This window comes from Somniosus microcephalus, chromosome 1, assembly GCF_052327205.1.
Source record: "Somniosus microcephalus isolate GS21.2 chromosome 1, FLI_Smic_1.0, whole genome shotgun sequence".
Lineage (NCBI taxonomy): Eukaryota > Metazoa > Chordata > Chondrichthyes > Squaliformes > Somniosidae > Somniosus > Somniosus microcephalus.
In genome coordinates, this window is record NC_140987.1 from 333,479,735 (window position 1) to 333,493,723 (window position 13,989).

Consider the following 13,989-nt stretch of genomic DNA (forward strand, 5'->3'; position numbering starts at 1 on the left):
AATGTGTTTGGGTGAAGTGTGTGAGTGAGTGCGGTGCAATGTGTTTGGGTGAAGTGTGTGTCAGTGCGGTGCAATGTGTTTGGGTGAAGTATATGAGTGAGTGCGGTGCAATGTGTTTGGGTGAAGTGTGTGATTGCGTGCGGTGCAATGTGTTTGGGTGAAGTGTGTGAGTGAGTGCGGTGCAATGTGTTTGGGTGAAATGTGTGAGTGAGTGCGGTGCAATGTGTTTGGGTGAAGTGTGTGAGTGAGTACGGTGCAATTTGTTTTGTGAAGTGTGTGAGTGAGTGCAGTGTAATGTGTTTGGGTGAAGTGTGTGAGTGAGTGCGGTGCAATGTGTTTGGGTGAAGTGTGTGTCAGTGCGGTGCAATGGGTTTGGGTGAAGTGTGTGAGTGAGTGTGGTGCAATGTGTTTGGGTGAAGTGTGTGAGTGAGTACGGTGCAATGTGTTTGGGTGAAGTGTGTGAGTGAGTGCAGTGCAATGTGTTTGGGTGAAGTGTGTGAGTGAGTGCGGTGCAATGTGTTTGGGTGAAATGTGTGAGTGAGTGCGGTGCAATGTGTTTGGGTGATGTGTGTGAGTGAGTGCGGTGCAATGTATTTGGGTGCAGTGTGTGAGTGAGTACGGTGCAATTTGTTTGGGTGAAGTCTGTGAGCGAGTATGGTGCAATGTGTTTGGGTGAAGTGTGTGAGTCAGTGCGGTGGAATGTGATTGGGTGAAGTGTGTGAGTGAGTATGGTGCAATGTGTTTGGGTGAAATGTGTGAGTGAGTGCGGTGCAATGTGTTTGGGTGAAGTGTGTGAGTGAGTGCGGTTCAATGTGTTTGAGTGAAGTGTGTATCAGTGCGGTGCAATGTGTTTGGGTGAAGTGTGTGAGTGAGTGCGGTGCAATGTGTTTGGGTGAAGTGTTTGAGTGAGTGCGGTGCAATGTGTTTGGGTGAAGTGTGCGAGTGAGTACGGTGCAATGTGTTTGGGTGAAGTGTGTGAGTGAGTGCGTTGCAATGTGTTTGGGTGAAGTGTGTGAGTGAGTGCGGTGCAATGTGTTTGGGTGAAGTGTGTGAGTGAGTGCGGTGCAATGTGTTTGGGTGAAGTGTGTGAGTGAGTGCGGTGCAATGTGTTCGAGTGAAGTGTGTGAGTGTGTGCGGTGCAATGTGTTTGGGTGAAGTGTGTGTCAGTGCGGTGCAATGTGTTTGGGTGAAGTGTGTGAGTGAGTGCGGTGCAATGTGTTTGGGTGAAGTGTGTGTCAGTGCGGTGCAATGTGTTTGGGTGAAGTATATGAGTGTGTGCGGTGCAATATGTTTGGGTGAAGTGTGTGAGTGAGTGCGGTGCAATGTGTTTGGGTGAAGTGTGTCAGTGAGTGCGGTGCAATGTGTTTGGGTGAAGTGTGTGAGTGAGTGCGGTGCAATGTGTTTGGGTGAGGTGTGTGAGTGAGTGCGGTGCAATGTGTTTGGGTGAAGTGTGTGAGTGAGTGCAGTGCAATGTGTTTGGGTGAAGTGTGTGAGTGAGTGCAGTGCAATGTGTTTGGGTGAAGTGTGTCAGTGCGGTGCAATGTGTTTGGGTGAAGTGTGTGAGTGAGTGCGGTGCAATGTGTTTGGGTGAAGTGTGTGAGTGAGTGCAGTGCAATGTGTTTGGGTGAAGTGTGTCAGTGCGGTGCAATGTGTTTGGGTGAAGTGTGTGTCAGTGCGGTGCAATGTGTTTGGGTGAAGTGTGTGAGTGAGTGCGGTGCAATGTGTTTGGGTGAAGTGTGTGAGTGAGTGCGGTGCAATGTGTTTGGGTGAAGTGTGTGAGTGAGTGCGGTGCAATGTGTTTGGGTGAAGTGTGTGAGTGAGTGTGGTGCAATGTGTTTGGGTGAAGTGTGTGAGTGAGTGCGGTGCAATGTGTTTGGGTGAAGTGTGTGTCAGTGCGGTGCAATGTGTTTGGGTGAAGTGTGTGTCAGTGCGGTGCAATGTGTTTGGGTGAAGTGTGTGAGTGAGTGCGGTGCAATGTGTTTGGGTGAAGTGTGTGAGTGAGTGCGGTGCAATGTGTTTGGGTGAAGTGTGTGAGTGAGTGCGGTGCAATGTGTTTGGGTGAAGTGTGTGTCAGTGCGATGCAATGTGTTTGGGTGAAGTGTGTGTCAGTGCGGTGCAATGTGTTTGGGTGAAGTGTGTGTCAGTGCGGTGCAATGTGTTTGGGTGAAGTGTGTGAGTGAGTGCGGTGCAATGTGTTTGGGTGAAGTGTGTGAGTGAGTGCGGTGCAATGTGTTTGGGTGAAGTGTGTGAGTGAGTGCGGTGCAATGTGTTTGGGTGAAGTGTGTGATTGAGTGCCGTGCAATGTGTTTGGGTGAAGTGTGCGAGTGAGTACGGTGCAATGTGTTTGGGTGAAGTGTGCGAGTGAGTACGGTGCAATGTGTTTGGGTGAAGTGTGCGAGTGAGTGCGGTGCAATGTGTTTGGGTGAAGTGTGTGAGTGAGTACGGTGCAATGTGTTTGGGTGAAGTGGGTGAGTGAATGCGGTGAAATGTGTTTGGGTGAAGTGTGTCAGTGAGTATGGTGCAATGTGTTTGGGTGAAGTGTTTGAGTCAGTGCGGTGCAATGTGTTTGGGTGAAGTGTGTGAGTGAGTGCGGTGCAATGTGTTTGGGTGAAGTGTGTGTCAGTGCGGTACAATGTGTTTGGGTGAAGTGTGTGAGTGAGTGCGGTGCAATGCGTTTGGGTGAAGTGTGTGAGTGAGTGCGGTGCAATGTGTTTGGGTGAAGTTTGTGAGTGAGTACGGTGCAATGTGTTTGGGTGAAGTGTGTGAGTGAGTGCGGTGCAATGTGTTTGGGTGATGTGTGTGAGTGAGTGCGGCGCATTGTGTTTGGGTGAAGTGTGTGAGTGAGTACGGTGCAATTTGTTTTGTGAAGTGTGTGAGTGAGTGCAGTGTAATGTGTTTGGGTGAAGTGTGTGAGTGAGTGCGGTGCAATGTGTTTGGGTGAATTGTGTGTCAGTGCAGTGCAATGGGTTTGGGTGAAGTGTGTGATTGAGTGTGGTGCAATGTGTTTGGGTGAAGTGTGTGAGTGAGTACGGTGCAATGTGTTTGGGTGAAGTGTGTGAGTGAGTGCGGTGCAATGTGTTTGGGTGAAATGTGTGAGTGAGTGCGGTGCAATGTGTTTGGGAGAAGTGTGTGAGTGAGTGCGGTGCAATGTATTTGGGTGCAGTGTGTGAGTGAGTACGGTGCAATTTGTTTGGGTGAAGTCTGTGAGCGAGTATGGTGCAATGTGTTTGGGTGAAGTGTGTGAGTCAGTGCGGTGCAATGTGTTTGGGTGAAGTGTGTGAGTGACTGCGGTTCAATGTGTTTGGGTGAAGTGTGTATCAGTGCGGTGCAATGTGTTTGGGTGAAGTGTGTGAGTGAGTGCGGTGCAATGGGTTTGGGTGAAGTGTTTGAGTGAGTGCGGTGCAATGGTTTTGGGTGAAGTATGCGAGTGAGTACGGTGCAATGTGTTTGGGTGAAGTGTGTGAGTGAGTGCGTTGCAATGTGTTTGGGTGAAGTGTGTGAGTGAGTGCGGTGCAATGTGTTTGGGTGAAGTGTGTGAGTGAGTGCGGTGCAATTTGTTTGAGTGAAGTGTGTGAGTGAGTGCGGTGCAATGTGTTTGGGTGAAGTGTGTGAGTGAGTGCGGTGCAATTTGTTCGAGTGAAGTGTGTGAGTGTGTGCGGTGCAATGTGTTTGGGTGAAGTGTGTGTCAGTGCGGTGCAATGTGTTTGGGTGAAGTGTGTGAGTGAGTGCGGTGCAATGTGTTTGGGTGAAGTGTGTGTCAGTGCGGTGCAATGTATTTGGGTGAAGTATATGAGTGAGTGCGGTGCAATGTGTTTGGGTGAAGTGTGTGATTGCGTGCGGTGCAATGTGTTTGGGTGAAGTGTGTGAGTGAGTGCGGTGCAATGTGTTTGGGTGAAATGTGTGAGTGAGTGCGGTGCAATGTGTTTGGGTGAAGTGTGTGAGTGAGTGCGGTGCAATGTGTTTGGGTGAAGTGTGCGAGTGAGTGAGGTGCAATGTGTTTGGGTGAAGTGTGCGAGTGAGTACGGTGCAATGTGTTTGGGTGAAGTGTATGAGTGAGTACGGTGCAATGTGTTTGGGTGAAGTGTGTGAGTGAATGCGGTGCAATGTGTTTGGGTTAAGTGTGTGAGTGAGTGCGTTGCAATGTGTTTGGGTGAAGTGTGTGAGTGAGTGCGGTGCAATGTGTTTGGGTGAAGTGTGTCAGTGAGTATGGTGCAATGCGTTTGGGTGAAGTGTGTGAGTCAGTACGGTGCAATGTGTTTGGGTGAAGTGTGTGAGTGAGTGCGGTGCAATGTGTTTGGGTGAAGTGTGTGAGTGAGTGCGGTGCAATTTGTTCGAGTGAAGTGTGTGAGTGTGTGCGGTGCAATGTGTTTGGGTGAAGTATGTGTCAGTGCGGTGCAATGTGTTTGGGTGAAGTGTGTGAGTGAGTGCGGTGCAATGTGTTTGGGTGAAGTGTGTGTCAGTGCGGTGCAATGTGTTTGGGTGAAGTATATGAGTGAGTGCGGTGCAATGTGTTTGGGTGAAGTGTGTGATTGCGTGCGGTGCAATGTGTTTGGGTGAAGTGTGTGAGTGAGTGCGGTGCAATGTGTTTGGGTGAAATGTGTGCGTGAGTGCGGTGCAATGTGTTTGGGTGAAGTGTGTGAGTGAGTGCGGTGCAATGTGTTTGGGTGAAGTGTGCGAGTGAGTGAGGTGCAATGTGTTTGGGTGAAGTGTGCGAGTGAGTGCGGTGCAATGTGTTTGGGTGAAGTGTATGAGTGAGTACGGTGCAATGTGTTTGGGTGAAGTGTGTGAGTGAATGCGGTGCAATGTGTTTGGGTTAAGTGTGTGAGTGAGTGCGTTGCAATGTGTTTGGGTGAAGTGTGTGAGTGAGTGCGGTGCAATGTGTTTGGGTGAAGTGTGTCAGTGAGTATGGTGCAATGCGTTTGGGTGAAGTGTGTGAGTCAGTACGGTGCAATGTGTTTGGGTGAAGTGTGTGAGTGAGTGCGGTGCAATGTGTTTGGGTGAAGTGTGTGTCAGTGCGGTGCAATGTGTTTGGGTGAAGTGTGTGAGTGAGAGCGGTGCAATGTGTTTGGGTGAAGTGTGTGATTGCGTGCGGTGCAATGTGTTTGGGTGAAGTGTGTGAGTGAGTGCGGTGCAATGTGTTTGGGTGAAGTGTGTGAGTGAGTGCGGTGCAATGTGTGTGGGTGAAGTGTGTGAGTGAGTGCGGTGCAATGTGTTTGGGTGAAGTGTGTGAGTGAGTACGGTGCAATGTGTTTGGGTGAAGTGTGTCAGTGAGTACGGTGGAATGTGTTTGGGTGAAGTGTGTGATTGAGTGCGGTGCATTGTGTTTGGGTGAAGTGTGTGAGTGAGTATGGTGCAATGTGTTTGGGTGAAGTGTGTGAGTGAGTGTGGTGCAATGTGTTTGGGTGAAGTGTGTCAGTGAGTGCGGTGCATTGTGTTTGGGTGAAGTGTGTGAGTGAGTGCGGTGCAGTGTGTTTGGGTGAAGTGTGTGAGTGAGTGCGGTGCATTGTGTTTGGGTGAAGTGTGTGAGTGAGTGCGGTGCAATGTGTTTGGGTGAAGTGTGTGAGTGAGTGCAGTGTAATGTGTTTGGGTGAAGTGTGTGAGTGAGTGCGGTGCAATGTGTTTGGGTGAAGTGTGTGTCAGTGCGGTGCAATGTGTTTGGGTGATGTGTGTGAGTGAGTGCGGCGCATTGTGTTTGGGTGAAGTGTGTGAGTGAGTACGGTGCAATTTGTTTTGTGAAGTGTGTGAGTGAGTGCAGTGTAATGTGTTTGGGTGAAGTGTGTGAGTGAGTGCGGTGCAATGTGTTTGGGTGAAGTGTGTGTCAGTGCGGTGCAATGGGTTTGGGTGAAGTGTGTGAGTGAGTGTGGTGCAATGTGTTTGGGTGAAGTGTGTGAGTGAGTACGGTGCAATGTGTTTGGGTGAAGTGTGTGAGTGAGTGCAGTGCAAAGTGTTTGGGTGAAGTGTGTGAGTGAGTGCGGTGCAATGTGTTTGGGTGAAATGTGTGAGTGAGTGCGGTGCAATGTGTTTGGGTGAAGTGTGTGAGTGAGTGCGGTGCAATGTATTTGGGTGCAGTGTGTGAGTGAGTACGGTGCAATTTGTTTGGGTGAAGTCTGTGAGCGAGTATGGTGCAATGTGTTTGGGTGAAGTGTGTGAGTCAGTGCGGTGGAATGTGATTGGGTGAAGTGTGTGAGTGAGTATGCTGCAATGTGTTTGGGTGAAATGTGTGAGTGAGTGCGGTGCAATGTGTTTGGGTGAAGTGTGTGAGTGAGTGCGGTGCAATGTGTTTGGGTGAAGTGTTTGAGTGAGTGCGGTGCAATGGTTTTGGGTGAAGTGTGCGAGTGAGTACGGTGCAATGTGTTTGGGTGAAGTGTGTGAGTGAGTGCGTTGCAATGTGTTTGGGTGAAGTGTGTGAGTGAGTGCGGTGCAATGTGTTTGGGTGAAGTGTGTGAGTGAGTGCGGTGCAATTTGTTTGAGTGAAGTGTGTGAGTGAGTGCGGTGCAATGTGTTTGGGTGAAGTGTGTGAGTGAGTGCGGTGCAATTTGTTCGAGTGAAGTGTGTGAGTGTGTGCGGTGCAATGTGTTTGGGTGAAGTGTGTGTCAGTGCGGTGCAATGTGTTTGGGTGAAGTGTGTGAGTGAGTGCGGTGCAATGTGTTTGGGTGAAGTGTGTGTCAGTGCGGTGCAATGTGTTTGGGTGAAGTATATGAGTGAGTGCGGTGCAATGTGTTTGGGTGAAGTGTGTGATTGCGTGCGGTGCAATGTGTTTGGGTGAAGTGTGTGAGTGAGTGCGGTGCAATGTGTTTGGGTGAAATGTGTGAGTGAGTGCGGTGCAATGTGTTTGGGTGAAGTGTGTGAGTGAGTGCGGTGCAATGTGTTTGGGTGAAGTGTGCGAGTGAGTGAGGTGCAATGTGTTTGGGTGAAGTGTGCGAGTGAGTACGGTGCAATGTGTTTGGGTGAAGTGTATGAGTGAGTACGGTGCAATGTGTTTGGGTGAAGTGTGTGAGTGAATGCGGTGCAATGTGTTTGGGTTAAGTGTGTGAGTGAGTGCGTTGCAATGTGTTTGGGTGAAGTGTGTGAGTGAGTGCGGTGCAATGTGTTTGGGTGAAGTGTGTCAGTGAGTATGGTGCAATGCGTTTGGGTGAAGTGTGTGAGTCAGTACGGTGCAATGTGTTTGGGTGAAGTGTGTGAGTGAGTGCGGTGCAATGTGTTTGGGTGAAGTGTGTGAGTGAGTGCGGTGCAATTTGTTCGAGTGAAGTGTGTGAGTGTGTGCGGTGCAATGTGTTTGGGTGAAGTATGTGTCAGTGCGGTGCAATGTGTTTGGGTGAAGTGTGTGAGTGAGTGCGGTGCAATGTGTTTGGGTGAAGTGTGTGTCAGTGCGGTGCAATGTGTTTGGGTGAAGTATATGAGTGAGTGCGGTGCAATGTGTTTGGGTGAAGTGTGTGATTGCGTGCGGTGCAATGTGTTTGGGTGAAGTGTGTGAGTGAGTGCGGTGCAATGTGTTTGGGTGAAATGTGTGCGTGAGTGCGGTGCAATGTGTTTGGGTGAAGTGTGTGAGTGAGTGCGGTGCAATGTGTTTGGGTGAAGTGTGCGAGTGAGTGAGGTGCAATGTGTTTGGGTGAAGTGTGCGAGTGAGTGCGGTGCAATGTGTTTGGGTGAAGTGTATGAGTGAGTACGGTGCAATGTGTTTGGGTGAAGTGTGTGAGTGAATGCGGTGCAATGTGTTTGGGTTAAGTGTGTGAGTGAGTGCGTTGCAATGTGTTTGGGTGAAGTGTGTGAGTGAGTGCGGTGCAATGTGTTTGGGTGAAGTGTGTCAGTGAGTATGGTGCAATGCGTTTGGGTGAAGTGTGTGAGTCAGTACGGTGCAATGTGTTTGGGTGAAGTGTGTGAGTGAGTGCGGTGCAATGTGTTTGGGTGAAGTGTGTGTCAGTGCGGTGCAATGTGTTTGGGTGAAGTGTGTGAGTGAGAGCGGTGCAATGTGTTTGGGTGAAGTGTGTGATTGCGTGCGGTGCAATGTGTTTGGGTGAAGTGTGTGAGTGAGTGCGGTGCAATGTGTTTGGGTGAAGTGTGTGAGTGAGTGCGGTGCAATGTGTGTGGGTGAAGTGTGTGAGTGAGTGCGGTGCAATGTGTTTGGGTGAAGTGTGTGAGTGAGTACGGTGCAATGTGTTTGGGTGAAGTGTGTCAGTGAGTACGGTGGAATGTGTTTGGGTGAAGTGTGTGATTGAGTGCGGTGCATTGTGTTTGGGTGAAGTGTGTGAGTGAGTATGGTGCAATGTGTTTGGGTGAAGTGTGTGAGTGAGTGTGGTGCAATGTGTTTGGGTGAAGTGTGTCAGTGAGTGCGGTGCATTGTGTTTGGGTGAAGTGTGTGAGTGAGTGCGGTGCAGTGTGTTTGGGTGAAGTGTGTGAGTGAGTGCGGTGCATTGTGTTTGGGTGAAGTGTGTGAGTGAGTGCGGTGCAATGTGTTTGGGTGAAGTGTGTGAGTGAGTGCAGTGTAATGTGTTTGGGTGAAGTGTGTGAGTGAGTGCGGTGCAATGTGTTTGGGTGAAGTGTGTGTCAGTGCGGTGCAATGTGTTTGGGTGATGTGTGTGAGTGAGTGCGGCGCATTGTGTTTGGGTGAAGTGTGTGAGTGAGTACGGTGCAATTTGTTTTGTGAAGTGTGTGAGTGAGTGCAGTGTAATGTGTTTGGGTGAAGTGTGTGAGTGAGTGCGGTGCAATGTGTTTGGGTGAAGTGTGTGTCAGTGCGGTGCAATGGGTTTGGGTGAAGTGTGTGAGTGAGTGTGGTGCAATGTGTTTGGGTGAAGTGTGTGAGTGAGTACGGTGCAATGTGTTTGGGTGAAGTGTGTGAGTGAGTGCAGTGCAAAGTGTTTGGGTGAAGTGTGTGAGTGAGTGCGGTGCAATGTGTTTGGGTGAAATGTGTGAGTGAGTGCGGTGCAATGTGTTTGGGTGAAGTGTGTGAGTGAGTGCGGTGCAATGTATTTGGGTGCAGTGTGTGAGTGAGTACGGTGCAATTTGTTTGGGTGAAGTCTGTGAGCGAGTATGGTGCAATGTGTTTGGGTGAAGTGTGTGAGTCAGTGCGGTGGAATGTGATTGGGTGAAGTGTGTGAGTGAGTATGCTGCAATGTGTTTGGGTGAAATGTGTGAGTGAGTGCGGTGCAATGTGTTTGGGTGAAGTGTGTGAGTGAGTGCGGTGCAATGTGTTTGGGTGAAGTGTTTGAGTGAGTGCGGTGCAATGGTTTTGGGTGAAGTGTGCGAGTGAGTACGGTGCAATGTGTTTGGGTGAAGTGTGTGAGTGAGTGCGTTGCAATGTGTTTGGGTGAAGTGTGTGAGTGAGTGCGGTGCAATGTGTTTGGGTGAAGTGTGTGAGTGAGTGCGGTGCAATTTGTTTGAGTGAAGTGTGTGAGTGAGTGCGGTGCAATGTGTTTGGGTGAAGTGTGTGAGTGAGTGCGGTGCAATTTGTTCGAGTGAAGTGTGTGAGTGTGTGCGGTGCAATGTGTTTGGGTGAAGTGTGTGTCAGTGCGGTGCAATGTGTTTGGGTGAAGTGTGTGAGTGAGTGCGGTGCAATGTGTTTGGGTGAAGTGTGTGTCAGTGCGGTGCAATGTGTTTGGGTGAAGTATATGAGTGAGTGCGGTGCAATGTGTTTGGGTGAAGTGTGTGATTGCGTGCGGTGCAATGTGTTTGGGTGAAGTGTGTGAGTGAGTGCGGTGCAATGTGTTTGGGTGAAATGTGTGAGTGAGTGCGGTGCAATGTGTTTGGGTGAAGTGTGTGAGTGAGTGCGGTGCAATGTGTTTGGGTGAAGTGTGTGTCAGTGCGGTGCAATGTGTTTGGGTGAAGTATATGAGTGAGTGCGGTGCAATGTGTTTGGGTGAAGTGTGTGATTGCGTGCGGTGCAATGTGTTTGGGTGAAGAGTGTGAGTGAGGGCGGTGCAATGTGTTTGGGTGAAATGTGTGAGTGAGTGCGGTGCAATGTGTTTGGGTGAAGTGTGTGAGTGAGTGCGGTGCAATGTGTTTGGGTGAAGTGTGCGAGTGAGTGAGGTGCAATGTGTTTGGGTGAAGTGCGCGAGTGAGTACGGTGCAATGTGTTTGGGTGAAGTGTATGAGTGAGTACGGTGCAATGTGTTTGGGTGAAGTGTGTGAGTGAATGCGGTGCAATGTGTTTGGGTTAAGTGTGTGAGTGAGTGCGTTGCAATGTGTTTGGGTGAAGTGTGTGAGTGAGTGCGGTGCAATGTGTTTGGGTGAAGTGTGTCAGTGAGTATGGTGCAATGCGTTTGGGTGAAGTGTGTGAGTCAGTACGGTGCAATGTGTTTGGGTGAAGTGTGTGAGTGAGTGCGGTGCAATGTGTTTGGGTGAAGTGTGTGAGTGAGAGCGGTGCAATGTGTTTGGGTGAAGTGTGTGATTGCGTGCGGTGCAATGTGTTTGGGTGAAGTGTGTGAGTGAGTGCGGTGCAATGTGTTTGGGTGAAGTATGTGAGTGAGTGCGGTGCAATGTGTGTGGGTGAAGTGTGTGAGTGAGTGCGGTGCAATGTGTTTGGGTGAAGTGTGTGAGTGAGTACGGTGCAATGTGTTTGGGTGAAGTGTGTCAGTGAGTACGGTGGAATGTGTTTGGGTGAAGTGTGTGATTGAGTGCGGTGCATTGTGTTTGGGTGAAGTGTGTGAGTGAGTATGGTGCAATGTGTTTGGGTGAAGTGTGTGAGTGAGTGTGGTGCAATGTGTTTGGGTGAAGTGTGTCAGTGAGTGCGGTGCATTGTGTTTGGGTGAAGTGTGTGAGTGAGTGAAGTGCATTGTGTTTGGGTGAAGTGTGTGAGTGAGTGCGGTGTAATGTGTTTGGTTGAAGTCTGTGAGTGAGTGCGGTGCAATGTGTTTGGGTGAAGTGTGTGAGTGAGTACGGTGCAATGTGTTTGGGTGAAGTGTGTGAGTGAGTGCGGTGCAGTGTGTTTGGGTGAAGTGTGTGAGTGAGTGCGGTGCATTGTGTTTGGGTGAAGTGTGTGAATGAGTGCGGTGCAATGTGTTTGGATGAAGTGTGTGAGTGAGTGCAGTGTAATGTGTTTGGGCGAAGTGTGTGAGTGAGTGCAGTGCAATGTGTTTGGGTGAAGTGTGTGTCAGTGCGGTGCAATGGGTTTGGGTGAAGTGTGTGAGTGAGTGCAGTGCAATGTGTTTGGGTGAAGTGTGTGAGTGAGTGCGGTGCAATGTGTTTGGGTGAAGTGTGTGAGTGAGTGCGGTGCAATGTGTTTGGGTGAAGTGTGTGAGTGAGAACGGTGCAATTTGTTTGGGTGAAGCGTGTGAGCGAGTATGGTGCAATGTGTTTGGGTGAAGTGTGTGAGTCAGTGCGGTGGAATGTGTTTGGGTGAAGTGTGTGAGTGAGTATGGTGCAATGTGTTTGGGTGAAATGTGTGAGTGAGTGCGGTGCAATGTGTTTGGGTGAAGTGTGTGAGTGAGTGCGGTTCAATGTGTTTGGGTGAAGTGTGTGTCAGTGCGGTGCAATGTGTTTGGGTGAAGTGTGTGAGTGAGTGCGGTGCAATGTGTTTGGGTGAAATGTTTGAGTGAGTGCGGTGCAATGTGTTTGGGTGAAGTGTGCGAGTGAGTACGGTGCAATGTGTTTGGGTGAAGTGTGTGAGTGAGTGCGGTGCAATGTGTTTGGGTGAAGTGTGTGATTGAGTGCGGTGCAATGTGTTTGGGTGAAGTGAGTCACTGAGTGCGTGGCAATGTGTTTGGGTGAAGTGTGTGAGTCAGTGCGGTGCAATGTGTTTGGTTGAAGTGTGTGAGTGAGTGCGGTGCAATGTGTTTGGGTGACGTGTGTGAGTGAGTGCGGTGCAATGTGTTTGGGTGAAGTGTGTGAGTGAGTACGGTGCAATGTGTTTGGGTGAAGTGTGTGAGTGAGTGCGGTGCAATGTGTTTGGGTGAAGTGTGTGAGTAAGCGCGGTGCAATGTGTTTGGGTGAAGTGTGTGAGTGAGTGCGGTGCAATGTGTTTGGGTCAAGTGTGTGAGTGAGTGCGGTGCAATGTGTTTGGGTGAAGTGTGTGTCAGTGCGATGCAATGTGTTTGGGTGAAGTGTGTGTCAGTGCGGTGCAATGTGTTTGGGTGAAGTGTGTGTCAGTGCGGTGCAATGTGTTTGGGTGAAGTGTGTGAGTGAGTGCGGTGCAATGTGTTTGGGTGAAGTGTGTGAGTGAGTGCGGTGCAATGTGTTTGGGTGAAGTGTGTGAGTGAGTGCGGTGCAATGTGTTTGGGTGAAGTGTGTGATTGATTGCGGTGCAATGTGTTTCGGTGAAGTGTGCGAGTGAGTGCGGTGCAATGTGTTTGGGTGAAGTGTGTGAGTGAATGCGGTGAAATGTGTTTGGGTTAAGTGTGTGAGTGAGTGCGATGTAATGTGTTTGGGTGAAGTGTGTGAGTGAGTGCGGTGCAATGGGTTTGGGTGAAGTGTGTCAGTGAGTATGGTGCAATGTGTTTGGGTGAAGTGTTTGAGTCAGTGCGGTGCAATGTGTTTGGGTGAAGTGTGTGAGTGAGTGCGGTGCAATGTGTTTGGGTGAAGTGTGTGTCAGTGCGGTACAATGTGTTTGGGTGAAGTGTGTGAGTGAGTGTGGTGCAATGCGTTTGGGTGAAGTGTGTGAGTGAGTGCGGTGCAATGTGTTTGGGTGAAGTGTGTGAGTGTGTGCGGTGCAATGTGTTTGGGTGAAGTGTGTGAGTTAGTGCGGTGCAATGTGTTTGGGTGATGTGTGTGAGTGAGTGCGGCGCATTGTGTTTGGGTGAAGTGTGTGAGTGAGTGCGGTGCAATGTGTTTTGTGAAGTGTGTGAGTGAGTGCAGTGTAATGTGTTTGGGTGAAGTGTGTGAGTGAGTGCGGTGCAATGTGTTTGGGTGAAGTGTGTGTCAGTGCGGTGCAATGGGTTTGGGTGAAGTGTGTGAGGGAGTGCGGTGCAATGTGTTTGGGTGAAGTGTGTGAGTGAGTACGGTGCAATGTGTTTGGGTGAAGTGTGTGAGTGAGTGCAGTGCAATGTGTTTGGGTGAAGTGTGTGAGTGAGTGCGGTGCAATGTGTTTGGGTGAAGTGTGTGAGTGAGTGCGGTGCAATGTGTTTGGGTGAAGTGTGTGAGTGAGTGCGGTGCAATGTATTTGGGTGCAGTGTGTGAGTGAGTACGGTGCAATTTGTTTGGGTGAAGTCTGTGAGCGAGTATGGTGCAATGTGTTTGGGTGAAGTGTGTGAATCAGTGCGGTGGAATGTGTTTGGGTGAAGTGTGTGAGTGAGTATGGTGCAATGTGTTTGGGTGAAATGTGTGAGTGAGTGCGGTGCAATGTGTTTGGGTGAAGTTTGTGAGTGAGTGCGGTTCAATGTGTTTGGGTGAAGTGTGTATCAGTGCGGTGCAATGTGTTTGGGTGAAGTGTGTGAGTGAGTGCGGTGCAATGTGTTTGGGTGAAGTGTTTGAGTGAGTGCGGTGCAATGTGTTTGGGTGAAGTGTGCGAGTGAGTACGGTGCAATGTGTTTGGGTGAAGTGTGTGAGTGAGTGCGTTGCAATGTGTTTGGGTGAAGTGTGTGATTGAGTGCGGTGCAATGTGTTTGGGTGAAGTGTGTCACTGAGTGCGTGGCAATGTGTTTGGGTGAAGTGTGTGAGTCAGCGCGGTGCAATGTGTTTGGGTGAAGTGTGTGAGTGAGTGCGGTGCAATGTGTTTGGGTGAAGTGTGTGAGTGAGTGCGGTGCAATGTGTTCGGGTGAAGTGTGTGAGTGAGTGCGGTGCAATTTGTTTGAGTGAAGTGTGTGAGTGAGTGCGGTGCAATGTGTTTGGGTGAAGTGTGTGAGTGAGTGCGGTGCAATTTGTTTGAGTGAAGTGTGTGAGTGTGTGCGGTGCAATGTGTTTGGGTGAAGTGTGTGTCAGTGCGGTGCAATGTGTTTGGGTGAAGTGTGTGAGTGAGTGCGGTGCAATGTGTTTGGGTGAAGTGTGTGTCAGTGCGGAGCAATGTGTTTGGGTGAAGTATATGAGTGAGTGCGGTGCAATGTGTTTGGGTGAAGTGTGTGA